The sequence below is a fragment of the Rhinoraja longicauda genome, chromosome 19 (assembly GCF_053455715.1).
Source record: "Rhinoraja longicauda isolate Sanriku21f chromosome 19, sRhiLon1.1, whole genome shotgun sequence".
Lineage (NCBI taxonomy): Eukaryota > Metazoa > Chordata > Chondrichthyes > Rajiformes > Arhynchobatidae > Rhinoraja > Rhinoraja longicauda.
The window spans coordinates 29,598,552-29,611,705 of NC_135971.1; the positions used below are offsets into that span (position 1 = coordinate 29,598,552).

Below are 13,154 nucleotides of genomic sequence, written 5' to 3' on the forward strand. Positions count from 1 at the left end.
GAGAACCAGTGAGAACAACATGGAGGAAATGTTGAAGATGCTAGCTCAGAGTAACCAGCTCCAAATAGAGACGAGCCGGGCTCTTTTGGAGGAACAAAGAAAAGCCAATATGTTGAAAGAAGAGGAACTCAGGTTACAGAGGATCCAGTCTCAAGGAGCGGGGCCATCAACCACCAACCCGAGGGTCCGTGCCAGTGATTTTATTCCTAAAATGGGACCCACCGATGATCCAGAGGCCTATCTCCATGCATTCGAGACTACTGCAACCAGAGTAAAGTGGCCTAAAGACCAGTGGGTTGGTATCCTAGCCCCGTTCCTAGCTGGGGAATCACAGAAAGCTTTTCAAGACTTGGACAGTACAATAGCGAATAACTATGACATCTTGAAGCAGGAAATATTGAGCAGTATAGGACTTACAAAGTTTGGAATGGCTCAGCGTTTCCATAATTGGGGTTTTAGGAATGACCAACCCCCCCGGACTCAGATGCATCAACTTATTTGTATTACAAAGAAGTGGCTTGATCCTGATAAAAAAACTCTGCAGTAGCCATTGTGGAAGCCATTGTTGTGGATCGATATTTACGTGCTCTACCCTATGAGGCAAAAAGGGTTATCGGCCACAGTGCTCCTGTTGCAGCTAGTGCCTTAGTGGATGCAGTCGAACAGTTTCAGGCTACTAATGAAATGCTCCGTATGGGGAAAAAAGAGCAACCTATCGTTCAAGGATGTCAAGCAAATCCTCGGCCACAGCCCCAAAAACCCATACAGAGCAACCCAACCAGACAGGTTAATGTACAGGGATTATATCAGGCTGAACAAAGGAGAAAAATCCTGGACAGGGACACCAGAAGATGCTACTGATGTGGGGAAATGGGTCATATTTCATGGCAATGTGACAAAGTGGATGAATTGATGCTCACTGCAGACTCCTCTGGCAGCCAACCCACAAACCTTTATGCTGCCTTGATGGAGGGTGCTGAACACCCAGCTTTTATGTGCCCTGTGAAGCTAAATAACCAAGATGTGGAAGCTTTGCTGGACTAGTTCACACTAGTTCACAAATCTTTAATAGATGAAACAGACTTGCTGCAGGGTCTGACCCGAGCCGTCTTCTGCGTCCATGGTGACACTCGTGAGTATCCTACTAGTAGTTTGAAGCTAGTCACAACCCAAGGCATGTGTGAAGTCAACGCAGGGGTTTTGGATGCCCTGCCAGTCCCACTCTTAATAGGACGAGACTGCCCCCTGTTCCACAGACTCTGGAGGGAAATACAAGAGAGACGATCTAGGGAGACATCACTGCCCAGAGGTAAGAACAAGCATAAGAGAAGCAGTCCTAAGAATAGGTCCAGTGCTAGTTTAACGCCTACTTCTCCTCCAGTAAATGGTCTCCTGGGCACGGTAGCATCATCCAGTGATACAGGGCCGGCTTCTGAAGGGGAGGGGCCGCAAGGAAACAATTGGCCATCATCAAGTAAGGATTCCAACCGGGTAGCAGACAGACCACCCCTGCTTTCAGGCCAGTATGGTACTGCTCAGCTCAAAGATCCTACATTGATAAATGTTAGAGTACTAGAGGGTGTGGACCAGGGGCTGGGAAGTGGTTTAACTTACCCTCATTTTGCTATAAAGAATGGGCTTCTGTACCAGATGAAAAAAGGGCAAGATGAGGTAACAGAGCAGTTGTTAGTGCCAAAAGCTTTTGGTCTCACAGTGTTACAACTGGCCCATACACACTTGCTCGGGGCACATCTATGGGTGGAAAAAACAAAAGACAGAATTCTGCAGAGGTTCTTTTGGCCAGGCATCCACAAAGAAGTTGAAAATTATTGCCGTAGTTGTCCAGAATGCCAGCTCACTGCCCCCCCCCTGCCCTCATTTAGGAATCCCCTTATCCCACTACCAATCATTGAAGTCCCCTTTGAAAGGATTGGGTTAGATATTGTGGGCCCCCTACCCAAAAGCATTCGGGGCCATCAGTATATTCTGGTCCTGGTAGACTATGCTACTCGTTATCCCGAGGCTGTACCCTTCAGAAAGGCTACAGCCCAGCATATCTCAAAGGAACTGTTCCTCCTACTATCTAGAGAACATGTGGAAAAAGCTCAAAGGGAACAGCAAGCATCCTACAACCGCCCTGCACAGCCACGAGAGTTCCAGCCAGGCGACCGGGTTCTGGTTCTGGTGCCCACTGTTGAGTGTAAATTTTTAGCCACTTGGCAGGGGCCATACGAAATCATCGAAAAGGTGGGAGAGGTAAACTACAAGCTAAAGCAACCGTGAAGGAGAAAACCAGAACAGACTTACCACGTGAACCTGTTGAAAAAATGGCACCTGGCAGAGGTTCTATTAAGTTGTTTACCCCCAAAAGAGTCAGGAGCACCACCAAGAGATGACATAAAGGTGGGCCCAGAGCTGTCACCCCAGCAACGTCAAGAGTGCATGGAGCTGGTTGACCGTAACCAAGATGTGTTCTCGGCCAAGCCAGGCACTACACATCTCGCGGTACATGAAATTCGCACTAAGCCTGGAAAGGTAGTCCATCAGCGGTCCTATAGAGTTCCAGAAGCCCATAAGGAAACAATTAGTGAGGAAGTTAAAAAGATGCTTGAACTAGGAGTTATTGAAGAATCCCATAGTGCCTGGGCAAGCCCAATTGTACTGGGCCCCAAACCTGATACGTCGACTCGATTCTGCAATTACTTTAGAAAACTAAATGAAGTGTCCGAGTTCAACGCTTACCCCATGATCCTGGTAGATGAACTAATAGACCGTCTGGGAATGGCTCGCTTCATCACAACCCTGGACCTCACAAAGGGGTACTGGCAAGTTCCGCTTTCCCTAGAATCCCGAGAGAAAACAGCCTTTGCAACAAGTGAAGGGCTTTTCCAGTACACCAAGTTACCATTTGGTCTACACGGAGCACCTGCCACCTTCCAGTGGCTGATGGACCGGGTCCTGCGGCCCCACAAAGAATATGCTGCAGCCTATTTAGATGACATAGTGATACATAGCACAGATTGGGAAAGTCATTTGCCCCGAGTACAGAAGGTACTGGATGCTCTTCGTGTAGCAGGTCTCACAGCCAATCCCCACAAGTGCAGGCTAGCCTATAGTGAAACAGAGTACCTTGATTACACAATAGGGCATGGCCTTATTAAACCTCAAGATGCTAAACTAAGGGCCATCCAAGATTGGCCACGACCTGTATCAAAGAGACAAGTAAAATCCTTTATAGGCCTTGCAAACTACTATAGACGCTTTGTTCCCAACTTCTCTGATCTAATTGCCCCCCTAACAGATCTGACAACTAAAAGACAGTCCCGAATGGTGAAATGGTCACAGGAAGCAGAGGAGGCTTTCACCAGCCTGAAGAAGGCCTTGTGTTCCCACCCAGTTCTGGCCGTCCCAGACTTCAACAAGGAGTTTGTTGTGCAGGTAGATGCCTCAGAGGTGGGTCTTGGAGCGGTACTCCCTCAGATACAGAAGGGTGAGGAGCACCCAATCCTCTACAGTAGCAGAAAGCTTTTGGCCCATGAGAAAAGGTACTCTACACCGGAGAAAGAATGTCTAGCAATTAAGTGGGCCCTTGAAACCCTTCGCTATTACCTTATTGGGTGCAAATTCACTCTACTCACAGACCATGCTCCTTTGCAGTGCATGTCAAGAAATAGGGAAACGAACAGTCGAGTAACAAGATGGTTTCTCAGCCTCCAGGCTTTTAACTTCTCGGTTGTCCACAGGGCAGGTCGGAAACATGGGAATGCAGATGCCCTTTCCCGAAGAGACGTCCTGTGGGCCTCCTTCCCCAGTCCGGAGGCCTCAAGTCAGGGGAGGGGGAAATGTGATATCATGAGAGGTAGAGTCATAGAGGGGAGATACATTTCCTCCCGGTGGATGCAACAAGGACTACAAACCATCATGGCTGCCAGCAAAAGACTACAAAACCCATAGTCAGCAGGGCTGCCTGCCCTGCTGACACTGATTGCTGCTGGCACTGATTGCTGCTGACACTGATTGCTGCTGACTGCTGCTGACACTGAATGCTGCCCAGCTGAACCAGATCAGCTGATTGCCTCAGTGAGGGAGCTAAAAGGGAAGGGAAGCAGTATATTTAAAGAGAGAGACAACGACTGGAGCGGAGAGGGAGAGGGAGAGAAGCAGTGTTTGAGTTATATTTTGTAAGGAGGCAGCAAGCTACAGTTTTGATTTAACTACCTGTTTTGGTTTTGTGTACCTGTCTGCAAACAATTAAGTTTGCCTGTTTTTGGAAAAGACTAAATATATGGAATTTAAGTTTGAAAACACGAACGTTTCTGTTGTCGTTTCCAGCACCCACACCTCCCAACCTCAAGAGAAAAGCTCCCGACCTCTCAAGACATCACAATACCTAAAGAAGCTTTTACTGTCCTTCTTTATATTCTTGGAGAGCTTACCTTCGTACTTCATCTTTTAACCCCGGCTTGCCCTTTTTGTTACATTCTGATGTCCTTTGAAAGTTGCCCAATCTTCCTGCTTCCGGCTTCCTGCTGCTCTTTGCAACCTTTTCTTTTAGTTTTATACCGTCCCCAACTTCCCTTGTCAGCCAAGGTAGCCTCTTACTGCCCTTAGAATCTTTCTTCCTCTTTGGAATGAAATTCTACTGCATTTTCTGAATTATGCCCAGAAATTCCTGCCATTGCTGTTCCATCATCATTCCTGCTAGGATCCTTTTCCAGTCGACCTTGACCAGCTCCTCTCTCATGCCTTCATAGTCCCCTTTGTTCAACTACAACACTGACACTTCTGATTTGACCATCGCGCTCTCAAATTGCAGATTCAAACTTATCTTATTATGGTCGCTACCTTTACCTTGCGTTCCCTTATAACTAGTTCATTAGACAACACTAAATCCAGAATTGCCTTTTCTCTGTCAGGCTCCAGTGCAAGTTGCTCTAAGAATCCATCGCGAAGGCACTCTACAAACTCCCTTTTTCTTGGGGTCCAGAACTAACCTGATTTTTCCAGTCTACTTGCATATTGAAATCCTCCATAACCACAGTGGTCACCTTTGGAACCTTAGAGTAACCTTTGTTGCATGCCAATTTTAACTCCTGCTGCAACTTGCACCCTATATCCAAGCTACTGTTTGGGGGCCTATAGAGAACTCCCATTAGTGTTTTCTTACCTTTACAATTCCTCAACTCTATCCACAGTGACTCTACATCGTCAGTCCCAATGTCACCCCTCGCAAGTGACTGAATTTCATCCCTCACCAACAATGCTACCCCACCTCCTCTGCCCACAATGCCTGTCCTTTCTACAGGACGTATAACCCTGAATATTCAGTTCCCAGACCCGATCCTCCTGCAGCCATGTATTGGAATGGCTGCTCTGCAAGTACTGAAGTTAACAAGGACAGCAACTGCACGCAGAGGGTGGTGGGGGTATGGAATGAGCTGCTAGAGGGTACTGGAGGCAGATGTTTAAAAAACGTTTGGACAGGACCACGGATGGGAAAGGTTTCGAGGGGTATGGGGCAATCGTGGGCTCGTGGGGCTAGTGTAGATGAGGAGAGATGGTCCGAAGGACCTGTTTCCATGCTGCATGACACCATGAACAAATGTAGAGAAATATGTGGGAAAATAACTGCAGATGCTGGTTCAAATCGAAGGTAGACGCTGTTGTGTTCTTTAAAAAGATACAGTGAGTCCGACTGTGTTTTTACGCGAGTGTTTATTCAACCGCACATCTGCTCCCCCGGGCTCCTCCCTGTCGCCCTCTGATGACCCCTCTACCAATAGACCTGTGTAGTCTTAAAGGCACATTGCAATAACACCACATCTCCCCTTTCTAGAATCAATCGGTAGACTACGGTTGATTCACCAGACCTTAGAGGATTATTCTGCCTCTTTAGCTGGAAGGTCTGTTCCTATCTAAACTAAATTAATTCAACATAAGTACATGTAAACACATTGTCTTAGTGAAAAGGATTTTACCCTTTTCACTAAATTAGAAGAACATTTTTCTTTAGAAACTCTTTTTTTTTCACTTGTAGTTCAACCTATCTGGTCTCACCACTCTTCTCCCAAACCTGGTTCTGGGAGTGGATGGCAGTTCTGGAATGTTCTCTTTTGGTGGCTCTGCTGAGCTCTGCTCTGGAATGTTCTCTTTTGGTGGTTCTGCTGAGCTCTGCTCTGGAATGCAACCCGGGAGTTGCTCTTTCATACCACCCCCACTCTGGTCCGGCAAGTGTTTCATGGGAATTAGATGGCGACGGTTTCGCCTGACCAACCCGTGAGGTCCCTCCACGATGTAAGCGCGGGGGGCGGTGTCGCTGCCGATCACAGCTCCAGCTTCGCCTTGATCCGTGACCCACACTTCTTGTCCGGGAAAGAGCCTGTCGAGACTCCGTGCACGATGCCGCAGGTTGTACCGTTGTGCATCTCTGATTCTCTTCTCCTTTTCCTTCCACGCAACCACCTCATTGTCGGGAAGAGCAGGATTCAGCAGGGCTGGAAGTGTTGGTACCGTAGTGCGAAGCCTTCTCCCCATTAGGAGTTGGGCCGGGCTGTACCCGTTTTGCAGTGGGGTCGCTCTTTATGCAAGTAAAGCGAGGTAGGGATCCGCCGCTTTCTTCAGGAGACCCTTCACTGTCTTAACTGCACGTTCGGCCTCCCCGTTACTCTGAGGATATCTCGGGCTGCTTATGACATGGCGGAAACCATACGACTTTGCAAACGCAGCAAAGGCGGTTCCGGCAAACTGAGGCCCATTGTCTGTGACCAATGTCTCCGGAATGCCGTGACGTGCAAACATTGATTTGAGGTGGTGGATTACATCTGTCGACTTGGTGGGGCTGAGTGGAGCGATTTCCACGTATCTCGATGCATAATCCACTACCAGCAGGTAGTTCTTGCTTCCCAGCATGAACAAGTCAGTTCCCAGCTTTTGCCATGGTCAACCTGGGTATTGTGATGGCATCAGCGGCTCTGTGTGGTTCTGTATCTCTTTGCTGCATGTCCGGCAGTTGAGGACCAATTCGTTCAGCTGCTGACTTAGTCCAGGCCACCACACTGACCGTTGTGCACGCTCTCTACACTTCACCACTCCCTGGTGACCTTCATGTAGTCTGGTCAGCACGTCGTTCCTCATAGTTGAGGGTATGACTAATCTGTCCCCTTTGAGTAACAGTCCGTCATTTACCATGAGCAATGCTTGTTCTGCCCAGTACAGCCTGAGTGCCGGTTCACTGTTGCTATTCGTTGGCCATCCTTCCTGACACAGCTGCATTACCCGTGCGCACACACTGTCCCTTTTTAGCTCCGCTCTCAACTCATCCAGGTAGGCAGTGCTTGCCGGCAGGTTCTCTATTATCATGTCCACATAGATGTTTGTATTCTCAAACAACTCCTTTTCGTCAGGCGTTTCCCCCATTTTCACAGGAGCACGTGACAGCGTATCAGCTGTCCACAGACACTTTCCTGGCACATGAGAAATGGAGTAAGAATAGCGCATGAGGCGCATCCGGAAACGCTGAATCCGTGGAGGGAGAGCATCCAGTGCCTGTGACCCCAGCAGACTCAGGAGAGGCTTATGATCCGTCTCCATCTGGAAGTGTTTACCGATGAGAAAGTTGCGGAACCTTTCACAAGCCCAGGTCAGGCCCAAGGCCTCTTTCTCCACCTAACATATAACATATAACAACTACAGCATGGAAACAGGCCTGTCCGGCCCTACCAGTCCACGCCGACCATTCTCCCTGACCTAGTCTCATCTACCTGTACTCAGACCATAACCCTCCAATCCCCTCCTATCCATATACCTATCCAATTTACTCTTAAATAATAAAATCGAGCCAGCCTCCACCACTTCCACCGGAAGCCCATTCCATACAGCCACAACCCTCTGAGTAAAGAAGTTCCCCCTCATGTTACCCCTAAACCTTTGTCCCTCAATTCTGAAGCTATGTCCCCTTGTTGGAATCTTCCCCACTCTCAAAGGGAAAAGCCTATCCACGTCAACTCTGTCCGTCCCTCTCAAAATTTAAAAAACCTCTATCAAGTCCCCCCTCAACCTTCTACGCTCCAAAGAATAAAGACCCAACCTATTCAACCTCTCTCTGTAGCCTAAGTGCTGAAACCCAGGCAACATTCTAGTAAATCTCCTCTGTACCCTCTCCATTTTGTCGACATCCTTCCTATAATTTGGCGAACAGAACTGCACACCATACTCCAGATTCGGCCTCACCAATGCCCTGTACAATTTCAACATTACATCCCAACTTCTATACTCGATGCTCTGATTTATAAAGGCAAGCATACCAAACGCCTTCTTCACCACCCTATCCACATGAGATTCCACCTGCACGTATCTCTGCTCCGTCTGTGTGAGAGATCGCGACACGTAGGCTACCGGTCTCCACTCCTCATCCCATTTTTGGAGAAGTACACTTCCCAGGCCGTAAGATGACGCGTCTGCTGAGACTTTGCATTCACGGTTCGTGTCGTACATGGCTAGTACAGGTGGGGATACCAGTGCATTTTTCAAATCTTGAAACGCTTTTGCCTGGTCGACGCCCCACAGCCAGCAGTTCCTCTTTGACAGGAGGTCTCGCAGAGCCTTGTCTCTCTCTTCTAGTTGCGGGATGAACTTCCCCAGCTGGTTAACCATTCCGAGAAAGCTCCTCAGCTCACTCACATTGGTCGGCTCCTCCATCTTCCTTTCAGCCTCATTCTTGCTCGGGTCAGGACTAATGCCACTGGAGGAGAGGACATGACCAAGAAAGGTCACCTCTTCCTTCGACAGGTCACATTTGTCAATGTTAAACGTAATGCCCGCCTTTTGGATCCTCGCCAGCACAGTATGCAGACGAGCGTCGTGCTCCTCTCGTGTTTGGCCCCAGACCAGTACATCATCCATGTGGCAGACGATTCCCTCGAGTCCCTCCGTGACCTCTGACACCATCCTATTTTGAAAGTGTTCGGGGGCAGAGGCAATGCCGAAGGGCAGCCGCTTGAAGTAGTAACGACTGAAGGGTGTGATGAATGTTGTGTATTTTGCTGAGTCTTCGGTCAGGAGTATTTGCCAAAACCCCGTGTTGGCATCCAACTTGCTGAATATTTCTGGCTCCAGCCAGCATCCCCAGTGTTTCCTCCACCGATGGCAGGATGTACTTTTCTCAACACACCGACTCGTTGAGGTTAGTGAGATCGACGCATATGCGTACGGCTCCTGTCTTTTTCGGCACCACCACCATGCCTGAACTCCAGTCAGTAGGCTCTTCAACCCTGGTGATCACCCCCAGGCCTTCCATGCGGGACAGTTCTCGCTCGACTTTACCCATCAGCGGCAACGGAATCCTTCTGGGTGTCTTCAATGAGAACGGTTGGGCCCCTGGTTTCAGCTTGATGGCATACTGCTGTCGTACCTCCCCGAGACCGCTGCATAGCTTCGGGTAGCTAGTTTTAAGTGTCTCTATGGTGATGCTGTCTAGCCGAACCACAAGCTCCAGCTTGCCGATAGCAGGCCTCGCCAGCAATGCAGTGTGCAGGTGTCGTGTGACGTACACATCCTCCATCACCCTTTTCTCTCCTTTCACCAGGAACAGCCCAGCGACGCCCACAACTTCTAGTGGACTCCTCCCGGGTCCCAGCAGTGGCTTGGTTGCTTTACGGAGGGTAGGTGGATCGCTGTCTCTATAGATCTCTTTAAACACGGTGTGGGGTAGGACTGTAACATCGGCGCCGGTGTCAATTTTGAATGACACGTTTTTATCATTTATGTCGATGTTTACCATCCATGGCTCTCCATCGGCTGTGACGCTGTCTAGGAACATAACATCCTCGTCCTCTTCAACTTCCTGCATGGTTTTGGGTGATCTACACACACGCTTGCAGAGTCCCTTTCTCCCACATAAATGGCATTTCGCATCCTTTGCCGAGCAATCCTGCCTTGGATGGGACGGAGAGCTGCCACATTTATGGCACTGTACACTTTCCCCCCTGCTGTGTTGGGCGCTGTGTGTTTTGAGTTGGTGGCCATAAGCCTGGTGAGGTTCGTTTTTGGCATCTTTACTACTGCTCTTATACACTCTGTCCACAGATTTTGCATTCACTTGTCTCTGTCCTGGTGTCACCTCGCAGAGAAGATTGTTGCCGTTTCACCTCCTCACTCTGCCTCGCCATATTGACGGCCTTTTCGAGCGTCAATTCTGCGTCAAGCTGCATACGTTCGGACAGCCGCTTATCCATCAGTCCGACAACAAGCCTGTCGCGTATTAGCTCGTCGTGTAGCACCCCGTAGTTACAGTGCTCTGCCAGCGCATATAACGCAGTGACATCCACTGTTTCATGTTCTCCCTGCCTGCGCATGTTGAACTTGGCACGCTCATAGATTATATTTGTCTTTACTATGAAAAATCGTTGGAAGCCATCGCGCACCCCTATGTACGTTCCACTTTGTGCTACTGTCAGGTTTAACCCATGCAGAACATCGTCCGCCTCATCTCCCATGCAATAAATCAGCGTGTTAACTTGATTATCTTCGGAGCTGGCATTCAAGTTAATTGCCAGACGGAACTTTTCGAACCTCCGTATCCATTTGGCCCACTCTTGCGGCTTTGAAAAGTCGAAGGACTCCGGAGGCTGGATGCTAAATGTAGCATTTGGTCCTACGGGGGCTCTCTGTGCGTTGTCCTCTTGCATGTCGCACTCTTCTTTCTCTTTTGCCGTCAATGAGCACCAAACGATAGTTGTTCGACTCAAAGTACACTTCACGCACCCTACAGGACTTCTGACACCATGTTGTGTCTTTAAAAAGATACAGTGAGTCCGACTGTGTTTTTACGCGAGTGTTTATTCAACCGCACATCTGCTCCCCCGGGCTCCTCTCTGCCGCCCACTGATGACCCCCTACCAATAGACCTGTGTGGTCTTAAAGGCACATTGCAATAACACCACAGACGCAAAACGCTGGAGTAAAACTCAGCGGGTCAGGCAGCATCTCAGGAGATAAGGAATGGGTGACGCTTCGGGTTGAGACCCATCTTCAGACTGATGTCGGGGAGGGGACGGGACAAATATAGGATGAGGTAGGGGACAGGAAGACAGTGAGAGAACAGTAGTGTTTTGAGATAGAAGGAGAAACGAATCCAAATCCATAGAATACAGCATTTACAAGACAAAGGTTGGAATAGTGCGTGCATTATCGATCTTGCCCTTGAGGAAGGATACCAGTGTTTTTGGAAGTAGCTCAGAGCGGGTTCAATCTGGGAACTCCTGATACGAGTGAGCTGTACCATGACATGAGATTGGGCAGACTCACGTGGGGTTTGCAAGTGAACCAGTGCACTGAGAGTCACTGACACGTGAATTGGAAGGGAGTATACCTTCGTGGAGTTTCATCTGAAATCCGGGAAACTTCAATGAAAATAAGGTATAGGTGGAGACAGGAAGACAGTGGAACTGGGAAGAGGGAGGGGAAGAGAGGGACAGAGGAACTATGTAAAGTTGGAGAAGTCAATGTTCATACCGCTGGGCTGTAAGCTGCCCAAGCGAAATATGAGGTGATGTTCCTCCAATTTCTGGTGGGCCTCACTATGGCACTGGAGGAGGCCCATGACAGAAAGGTCAGACTGGGAGTGGGAGGAGGAGTTGAAGTGCTCGGCCACCGGGCGATCAGGTTGGTTAAGGCAGACTGAGCAAAGGTTTTGAGCAAAACGATCGCCGAGCCTGCGTTTGGTCTCGCCGATGTAGAGAAGTTAACATCTGGAACAGCGGATACAATAGATGAGGTTGGAGGAGGTCCAGGTGATCCTCTGTCTCACCTGGAAAGACTGTTTGGGTCCTTGGATGGAGTCGAGGGGGGAGGTAAAGGGACAGGTGTTGCATCTTCTGCAGTTGCAGGGGAAAGTGCCTGGGGATGGGGTGGTTTGGGTAGGAAGGGACGAGTGGACCAGGGAGTTATGGTCTCTGTGGAACGCAGAAAGGGGAGGGGATGGGAAGATATGGCCAGTGGTGGGGTCCCGTTGGAGGTGATGGAAATGTTGGAGGATGATTTGTTGGATATGCTGGCTGGTGGGGTGGAAGGTGAGGACGAGGGGGTTCTGTCCTTGTTACGAGTGGGGGGAGGGGGAGCAAGAGCGGAGCTGCGGGATATAGAGGAGGCCCCAGTGAGAGCCTCATCTATAATGGAAGAGGGGAAGCCCTGTTTCCTAGAAGAATGAGGACATCTCTGATGCCCTAGTGTGAAACACCTCATCCTGGCCGCAGATGTGGCGTAGACGGAGGAATTGGGAGTAGGGGATAGACTTTTTGCAGGAGACCAGGTGGGAAGAAATGTAGTCCAGATAGCTGTGCGAGTCAGTGGGTTTATAGTAGATGTCAGTCACTAGTCTGTCTCCTGTGATGGAGATGGTGAGGTCCAGAAATGGTAGGGAGATGTCGGAGATAGTCCAAGTATATTTAAGGGCAGGATGGAAATGTATGAAGTCAGTGAGTTCTGCATGGGTGCAAGAGGTAGTACCAATGTAGTCGTTGATGTAGCGGAGGTAGAGTTCGGGGATGGTCGAGGTACCCGACAGAACAGGCGTAGCTAGGGCCCATGCGTGTTCCCATAGCTACGCCTCTGGTTTGGAGGAAGTGGGAGGAGTCAAAGGAGATGTTTTTTAAGGTTAAGAACCAGCTCTGCTTGGCGGGGAGAGTGTTAGTAGATGGAGATTGGCTGGTTCTACGGTCGAGGAAGAAACGGAGGGCTTCAAGACCATCCTTGTGGGGGATGGAAGTGTAGAGTGACTGGACATCCATGGTAAAGATGAGGGAGTGGGGGCCTGGAAACCGGAATTATTGAGATGTCTTGGACATAGGTGGGGAGGGATTTGACCAGGGGGGATAGGATGGAGTCGAGGCAGGTGGAAATAAGTTTGGTGGGACATGAACAGGCAGAAACAATGGGTCTGGAAGGACAGTTCTGTTTATGGATTTTAGGGAGAAGGTCAAATCGGGCCGTGTGGGGCTGGGGAACGATAAGGTTGGAGGTATTAGAGTGTAGAGCGCCGGAATTGGTGAGATCAGTGATGGTGTTGGTGATTAAGGGTTGATGATTAAGGTTAAAGAAAATAATGTTTATTCTGGCGTTTATCAATCAATCAATCAATAGTCGTTTATTTGTCACAT

The 13,154-nt window shown here is 49.2% G+C and overlaps 1 pseudogene across 1 annotated transcript in view; it reads left to right on the top strand.

The window, feature by feature from the left end:
* LOC144603211 (major histocompatibility complex class I-related protein 1-like) overlaps positions 1 to 13,154 on the top strand; it is a 1,020,820-nt pseudogene that overhangs the window by 658,041 nt on the left and 349,625 nt on the right. The window lies entirely within an intron of this gene.